The sequence below is a fragment of the Dipteris shenzhenensis genome, chromosome 13 (assembly GCF_047967505.1).
Source record: "Dipteris shenzhenensis isolate YYH24624 ecotype China chromosome 13, Dip_SZ_1.0, whole genome shotgun sequence".
Classification (NCBI taxonomy): Eukaryota; Viridiplantae; Streptophyta; class Polypodiopsida; order Gleicheniales; family Dipteridaceae; genus Dipteris; species Dipteris shenzhenensis.
In genome coordinates this window covers 32,694,857-32,704,427 of record NC_141608.1, presented here as the reverse complement: position 1 = coordinate 32,704,427, position 9,571 = coordinate 32,694,857, and positions in this window count along the sequence as shown.

Sequence of the window (9,571 nt, the reverse complement as noted above, 5' to 3'; positions counted from 1 at the left end):
GAAATTATGGAATCTAAGCTACATGATAGCTATGCCTCCATTCTTGGGCTAAGAACATCAATCGAACCTCAAACAAGTAGGGGATCCCCATGCATAAAGATTCAAAAATTGTAGCCTATTAAAGGTTGAAAAACTTTAATTGATGCAGCACTAGTGGGAGAATAAGAAGGATTCACCATCACATGATATGCAAGGAGTCCTCAAATAAGCAAGTCCCTGTAGAGATATCTACAATGATATGGTGTTGTAGGCCATAAGTCAACTATATGGTTGACCAATACTTGGGTACTATATATACCAAGTACTTGTATTATTTCATTTGAACATTTCAGGTGGAGTTCACTTGTGTTCACTTCTTGTTCGCTTGTGTTCACAACTCTTCTCCATTCTTGTTCCTATATGTGGTATTAGAGCTAGTCCTTCCAGCCCTATCACTTGCTTCCCCGCTCTCCCACGTGCTCCTACGAAGAAGAAGTTAGTTCTTGTTGGTCGACTTCTCTTTTGGATGTCCAGAGCTCCCATGAGCTTCGCGTGATCTTGAGCTTCAATTTTGTTGCGAGATTTTGCACCACGAAGCATTCCTTAGCTAGGCGACTTTGTTTTGCATCGCGCGTGTAATTTTTTCAGGCAATTTTGGATATCGGAAGTTGTGTAGCTGTGTCGGGCAACCCGAAAGAGTTTTGAGCAGTTGTACTAGGGGTTTACCCTCCCTTCTCCTTTCAGAACTCATCGTGCTATTAGAATTTCATTCTTAGCAATAGATTAGAAGATGCCAACAATTTGACTGATCTTCATACAGTTTGCCTCTCCACCTCGCCTCTCCATTTGACTTGCCCATTGCCTCTCTAGATCGCCACTTGCATCTCCAACTCCAGATTCTCGACTTGGTGGTTTGACTTTTGCTCTTGCTCCAACTTGAGAACCTTGCTTCATCTCATTTTCAGCCTCTCTCAATTGTGTCTTGCAGATTGCATTGCACAGGTATCAGTGCATTTGGGACAGTTTTTTGGCTACACATTGAGTGCAAATCATTGCTCAGGTGTTGTGCAGATTTGAAGCCAAGTGTTGGCTATAAGTTGATGCACTTTTGGATGCCTATTGAGCAAAAGTTTGCTATTGCAGTGTGAGCCATTGTTTGGCTGAGATACAGGGTGATTTTTTGGGGCAAAAGCACATTGCATTTGATCCAGTGTTTGGCTATGGTTGAGGATAACTCTTTTGGGGCATAAATAACCATAATTGAAGCAAATAAGTTGGATGGACCCAACTATTCTTTGTGGTCATTTACACTCAATAATATTTTGGTTAGAAAGGGCTTATGGGACATTGTGAATGGTGATGAGGTTAGACCTACTGGATCTAGCACGAGCGCATCATCCACTTCTGACACTACCACTCAGCTTCTACTACCTCTCCCTTGAAGGATCAGAAGAGGTTTGATTGCCGGGATGCCCAAGCATTGTCTTTGATTGCATTGTCTGTGAAGACACACATTAAGTCCACTATCAAGTCTTGCAAGACTTCAAAGGTAGCTTGGGATAGAGTGAAAAGTATGTGGAATGTGAAGAATGAAGCAAGAAGCATTGCTTTGAATAATAAGCACAATAACTTGTCCATGCAGGAAGGTCAAACTATTTCAGCTCATATTGTAAACATTACTGACATTCGGGATGAGCTCGTAGCTATTGATGAGAGTATAGAAGACAAGAAATTTGTCTCTATCACCCTCAATAATCTGGCACCCTCATATGATACGTTTGTTAATTCCTTGACTATTATGCTCAGGGTTGCTCCACTCAGTTTTGAGGAGGGAGTTGGCTTGCTCGTACAGAAAGAAATGCGGACCTCCAATTCAACCCGTTCGAGTGAGCAAGCACTTGCCACTCATGGAAAGGGTAAATTTCAAAAAAAGACCAGCCATGCTTATCAGCCCAAGAAGGAGGGGAATGCAAACACAAATGTAGGGAATGCAGATAAAGGTGCAAAGGTGAAGAAAGGCAAATGCAATTATTGCAAGAAGCTTGGTCATTACATTACAGAGTGCTAGAAAAGGATTGCCAATGAGAAAAAGAGGCAAGGCACAAGTATTAATTATGTGGCACCAGCTGAAAATTCCAATGCTTCACCATCTCATGCAAACTTTGCACAAGACGGAAAGGATTATGTGTTTATTGCATTTCAAGACAACTTTGTTGCTAGGGGGGATTTAGTTGCACATGATGCTTCTCTTGCTTGATCTGGGGATTCTTCATTTGCTGCCATAGATACTTGGTATCTAGATAGTGGTGCATCGAAGCACATGATTCACAGGAAAGAGTGGTTTGAAGAAATCAAACCTATTCATGGTAGATAGGTTACTTACATCACTGGAGTGGGAGTGTGCCCATCCTTCTGGATTCGGGAAAGAAAAAGTATTATCCACGATGTCTAGTATGTTCGTGACTTGAGGAAAATTCTTGTTTCAGTTCCATCCATGGCCCATGATCATCACACGCTTGTGGAATTCCCACATGATCAATGCAGGATCAAGGATCCATACAAAGGTTATGAGATTGTGGCTACAGGTTGTTATGAGGCCAGCATGGGTCTTTACAAGCTTGATGCTCGGCCCTATAATCAACATGCTATCTCTATCTCTTCTGCTACTAAAGGTGATCTATGGCATGCCAGGTTTGGTCATGCACATCCCAGATCTTTGGCATATTTGCATAATCACAATATGGTTGAAGGATTCCCAAAACCTAGCAGCCCACTCAAGAGGTGTGTGAAGCTTATGCTCTTGGAAAGTTACATTGTCTACCGTTCCAAAAGCATGGTCCAGGTTCAGTAAGAGCACAAAGGGTCTTGCAGATTGTGCATAGTGATGTTTGTGGACCAATGAATGTCGCAACCCATAGAGGGTATCGGTATTTTGTCACATTCATTGATGATTATTCAAGGTTCCATTGGCTCTTTCTCATGAAATGCAAATCTGAAGTGTTCAATTGGTTTAAGGAGTTCAAAGCATTGGCTGAGAACCAAAACCATTCCAGAATTGGAACACTTAATTCTAACAGAATTGGAACACTTAATTCTAACAATGGGAAAGAGTACACTTCACATGCTTTTGAAGGGTACTAGAAAGAGCATGGGATAAAGCATCACAAAATAGTGCCGTACATGCCTCAGCATAATCCGATTGCAAAGAGGAAGAACGGGACTCTCATGGAGATGACATGGTGTATGCTGAAATTTAAGAGAATGTCAAAAGCATTTTGGGGTGAAGCAATTGTTACAACCACATATATTTAGAATCGCTACCCTACACAAGCATTGGTTGATAGGAAGCCTTTTGAGGTATTTTATGGGTACAAGCCCAAGGTGAATCACTTCAGAGTGTTTGGGTCTATTGCATATGCTTTGGTACCGGCTGAAAATCGATCCAAGCTTGATGATAAAAGCATTAAATGCATATTTGTGGGGTATAGCACTAAAAGCCGAGGCTTTAGGCTTTATGGTCCAGCCACAAGGAAAGTAATCATAAGCAAGGATGTTTTGTTTGTAGAGCTTGATAGCATGCAGCCCATCAGTGAGGAGTTGCCTCCATATGATGATACACCTCTGGACATCATTCAATTTGAGGATGATGTTGATTTGGGTTCTCCAGTTGATGTTCCCTCTAGGTTGACACTTGCAAATGCTAAAGATCAGCCTATATTGGGGAGAACCTGGGGGGGCCAGCACTCAGAATGCTAACAACTAAGTGAATTTTGCTCTCGTGACCCAAGTGATGGAAGCTGAAATTGAGCCTCAACGCTTTGAGGATGCTCAGGGCAATTCGGCATGGCACAAAGCCTTGGAATCTGAGATTAGATCCATTCAAAAGAATGCTACATGGGACTTGGTTGATGCGCCCATTGGCAAGAATGTGGTCGGCACAAAATGGATCTACAAAATAAAGTATCATGCAAATGGTATTGTTGAGAAGTACAGAGCCCTTTAGTTGTGCCAAGGGTTATGCACAAGAAGAGGGGATAGATTATGAGGAGACTTTTGCTCTGGCTCCTCATTGGGGATCTCAAGGAGGAGGTCTCAACCCCAGGGTTTTGTTGTTTAGGGACAAGAGCACAAGATATGCAAGCTCATTGAAAGCCTTGTATGGGATGAAGCAAGCGCCTTGTGCATGGTATTATAAGATACATTAGTTCTTGCTGTCCTAGGGCTTTGTGAACACTCACACAGTGCCAAAGTTATATGTTTTGCAACAGAAATCAGATCTGGTCTTGTTGGTTCTTTATGTTGATGACATCATACTCACTGGCAATAATTTTCAACAAATTGCAGTAGTGCAGTTCATTCTTTGTCAGACATTTTGACATGACAAATCTGGACCTCTTACACTACTATCTTGGCATTGAATTTTGGCAAACCCAAGGGGAGATTTCTATGTCACAAACCAAATATGCCAAGCGGTTGTTGCAGAAATTTAAGATGGCGAATAGTAAGCATGTGGCCACTCCATTGGAAAAAGGACTCAATATGAGTAAGCATGATGAGGCTAAAATGTTTGATGGTACTTTGTACAAGTAGCTGGTTGGTAGTTTGATTTACTTATGCTCTATGCGGCCAGACATTGCCTATGCCACAAGGCTTCTATCTCAGTTCATGCATTGTCCCACAGTTACGCATTGGAATGCAGTGAAGAGGGTACTCCGTTATGTACATGGTACACTTATCTATGGGCTGCATTATGCTCCAGATGGTGACATTTCTCTGAGCTACTTTACAGACTCAGATTGGTCAGGGGACATAGATGATCGCAGGTCCACTTTCGGCTTTTACTTCTCGTTCGGCTCAGCATGTATCTCATGGCCTAGTAAGAAGCAAGACCGAGTGTCTCTCTTTAGTAGTAGTGAAGCAGAGTACAAAGCTGTGAATTCAGCCACTATGGAATGTCTATGGTTGAGGAAACTTCTACATGACTTGCATCATGCTCAGGATGGTGACATAACTCAGATCTTTTGTGGCAGCCTAAGTTCCATTGCTATTGGAAACAATCCTGTATTTCATGCTCGCATGAAACACATTGAGAATCACTATCATTATGTGTGGGATTGTATTACAAATGACTTCATCGACCTCACATATTATTCCACTGAGGACAATGTGGCCGATATCTTCACTAAAAGCCTGTTAATGCCTCTTTTCACATGACATCGACATGGCTTGGGGATAGGAGACATACAAACAATGTCAAGGGGGGTTGTAAAATGACATTATCTTCTTTTGTACTCCCATAGGTTTCTATATCCACATGTGGTTCATGTTGCTCTTATGTTCTTGTGCACTCACACTGTTAGTGTCCATGCTCCCCAAACACTGTCAACCAGTGATACATGCTCTAACTTTGTAACTCCCACTGCAAATCCCAATAGTCCATCTCTCTCTCTCTCTCTCTCTCGTATTCTGCATTGTGTTACCAACTAAGTGAATGAGGTGGAGCAAGGATTGTACAAACTGGATGTATGTTCTTGGGACATGGTAGGAAGATGCTACATGGGCTTGTGTGACAAAAGGCATGGCCAAAGGGATGCAATGCAGAGGGGTGCTTTGTGTAGGAGTCAATGTTCTATGGTATATAATTCTTAGTCTTATTGGATCCATCCATAATAGCCTGCCTATTTATGCCTAGAGAATGGATTCCCATCTAGCCTTGCTAGCATTGGCTAATCGAGAGTTGTGATGCCCATCCATTTGGGGACATCGCTTGCTTCAAGGTTGCTAGGAGCTTGTTTCTTAGCTTTGCTAGAGTAATACCATTAGGAGAAGCCCTCCAAGAGCGTCTCTAAGTGGCAGGCTTAGGTTAGGGGGCAAGTGACAACTGCCCAAACCATACTATTAGGGGTGCAAAAGGGCTCAGAGCATAGGGGTTTAGAGGATCACACTTGCCTTCATGATAACATATACTTTGGATTGGAAATATGAATTGCACATGGACTGGAAATATGAATTGCACATCATTGTCCCGCTCCTCATCCCTGCCTATGCCTGTCTACTATTGCCACTAACACCATTGTGGAGAGGCGCCTAAGAGCATATATGTGCATGGGCAAGGAATGATATTTTTACTAATTGTTGGAACACTTGGGTATTCTTAGACAGCTTTACTCTTGGCAAAAGAGGACCAGAGTTCAGTGAGTTGAAAATCAATGTACGGATATATAGGTGAAAGATCTTGAGTCTTAGCTTATTCGAGATTTTATTTTCATCCCTTAGAATCCACCCCCCCACATGTCCTCAGCTTCACAAGATGAGGTTGCCACAGTGGATTGTTTCTTGCTCAAGCATCAAACTCATGTATGTTATGATGTTGCAATATGCTGGTTGAGATTGGAGATTGACTAAAAAATTAGCAAAGTTTAAACATTGGTGTTGTAGATTTTCACAAGGGAAATTGCTCCTTTGCAAGGCTTATGGCTCATATAACCCTTGAGTTGCTTATGGGCTTATGTCATGGGTAGGAAATGTGTCAGAATTAGGACACGCAATTACTGACATTTTTTTGAGGGAAAAACTCTCTCCTTGTTTTTGCTGTGAAACCATGACAAATGTTTTTTTTTGCACTCGGGCATTCTTCAGCACGTAGGCATCTTCATTGCACAAGCATCTCTAGCATGCGTGCATTTGCCAGCACACAATCGTCTTCATGCACTCAAGCATTCTCCACTATGACAACAACGAATATATCAAAAGGCAAGAGTGTGGATACAAAAGGAGGAAGTGTGGGAAAGAGTAAACCCACATGATACATTTTATTAGGGACCTCACAAATCACACAAGCTTCACACCCAAGTCCACCTAGACCAACTCTAATTAATGTAAGTCCCAGAGGGCATATGGCCCATCCCCATGGACCATCACCATCAACACCATTCCATATCCTTGGACTGTTTCCACCAATATATACCCATGGTCTCCATATATAAATCTTAGGAGTGCACATGGCCCATCCACATGGACCATCACCATCAACATCGCTCCATATCCTTGGACCGTTTCCTGGTATATATCCATGGTCTACTACCACTTGGATACACCTGTAGAATGAGATGACATCACATCTCCAAATTGTAAAGTATATTTGTGGGAGCTAGTGAGGGGCGAACCAAGGGGAGGCATTTCGCATCACCTGGACGCTAGACTTAAAACACGGGGTGTCCATTGGAGTGGAATGAACTCATTTGTGTAGGAGTTCTCCACGCGGAGGGAAGGAGGGTTGGTCGAGCGCAATAGCACCAATCAAAGGACTTGGTGAGCTCTGGACACGAAAAAAAAGGCTCTATCAAGAGTTGTTGCTCGATAGGTGTAAACACCACACAACGGCGAACTTCTCTATCAAAGTCTGGTCACCACCGGTTGTTGTGAACTTTGTGCAATTCTATTGTATTTCCCACTGATGACATAAGGGGTGAGTTGATTGTGTACACAAAAGGGTGCCTAAGTACATCCCAACATGTAGGCACCCAAAAAGAGTCCTGGGAAGCCTTGAATGGGCGCACATCGTTACACAATAGCTGCCCATTGTGGGTTTACAAAATTAGGTGCCCACTCGTTTGCTCACCGTCCACTGGCCGCCCAATAATGGTTTTGTAATTTGTGGGACCCTGAAGTAGAATTGATTGGTAGATTTGTATCGTGCCGACGACTGAGAAGAGAGCAACATGGTAATCGACCAAAAGTGAAAGAGAGCAAAGGAGGAAGGCGCGACACAATGCCCTCTGAGTCTGCCATGTGGCATACGCCACACAACATTCACGACGCCAATGGGGACGGATGTGCTGATGATGACGAGGATGCCAAATCAGATGCTGAGCTGGAAGGCAAGGTGATGGTGAACGTGGGGAAAGGCCAAATGTCATGGCAAGCAAAGGGAGTGACACGTTTCCCTTCCATTGTGGTGAACAAAATTCCCTTGTACTCTCGACTTCTTCCATCCCTTCGCAACGAGCATCACACCGAGCATGCTCTTCCTGCTTTCTTCTTGCAACCCTCTCGCTTTTTCGGAGTGCCTTGCAACTCCATAGAATGCCCTTATGCTGGCTTGCAGCACATCACATGTTACACGATTGATCTCACCTCCCTTTCCTCTTTGCTGCACCTTTGAGTTCGCATCAAAGAGAACGGGAACTGACGGGATGCGTGCATCTGTGGCGACGCGTTTGGAGAAGGGGAAAGGGATGCGAGCATCTATGGCGACTGTGGCGCTTGTCCAGGGGGAGGGGGCGAGCGTGCGACGAGGGAGCCGGGACGATGCTCACAGCCGGCGAGTGCCGAGAAGCAAAGACGGAATGGTCGCTTGCCCAACTGATATTAGCGTGTCCCGCACTCAATCTTGGCTTCTGGATGATTGGCTTGATGGAGAGCTGGCTCTTTGACAATCGATTACGGGGGACAGAGAGAGAATCGCTTCATGGGTGTGGCGGGGAAGGTAGCGGGCAATCGTTGGGGCAAAAATGAGAAGGACGCAAGGCGGCAGAGCGGATGAGAGCAAGAACCCAAATCAGTCAAGGGATGTGGCGACACGGGAGGAAAAGCAAGAGGGATGGATGGAGGGCGAGGCGAAGAAAAAACGGCGTGCGACCCAAGCAGGCAGGCAGAGAGAGAGAGAGAATGGGAGGGCGAGAGTATGGGACAAGGTGATGGAGATGCGAAGAACGAGATGCTGGGGATGGAGGCGAGTTGGGAAGGGGGCCGGAGGGGAGGATGGAGGCCACTTGCGCGGGGATGCTGCAGAAGAGGCCACTTGCGAGGGTGGTGGATGCAAGTGGGCAAAGCTTTGGATGGGAACGGCGGGATGTGGCGAATGGTGCGGCTGGCTGGAGAAGGTAAAAATTGGTGCGAGGAAGCATGGGCGTGCACGGGAGCTTTGATGTGGCGAAGGGTGTGGCTGGGGAGGGTGGAGGGGCGATTGGAGCGAAAAGGAGGGGGAAGGAGGGGGGAAGAAGAAGCAATGGAAGCATGGAATGTGGCAAAGCTTTCCATGGGAAGAAGCAGAAGAAAAAGCAATGGAAGCAAGGACTGTGGCAAAGCTTTCCAGTGGGAGAGCTTTTGATCTGGCTATGGCGATGGGGAAGAAGAAGAAGAAGAAGAAGAAGAAGAAGAAGATGAGGGGGATATATGGAGCATGTGATTGATGTTTGCTCTGTGTATGCATAGCTGCAAAAAACCTTCACGTTTAGATGAGATGATCTTTCTCGCTTTTCTTCTTCTTCTTCTTCTCGCAATCCGATCATCGATGCATCTCATGCAACTTGCCCAATCTGCAAGCTGTCGCGGAATTTTGCAAGTGGGCAACAGCAGCAGCAGCACGCTCTCGGTTGTTGCCAGAGACTTGGCCTCTTGCGGCAACTTGGCACGGCCTCCCTCATGATAAGTGGATGCCTCCTCGGTCTTCAAGTTGAAAGCGGCTCGTTTCACGGTTCCTCCCCCCCGGCTTCCAAACCAGGCCTTTTCCCCTTTCCCTCTTCGTTTGGACACCACAGAGACAACCCCAGGTTCCGAACTTCCTGGCATCTTCCAGGCCCTTCCTCCC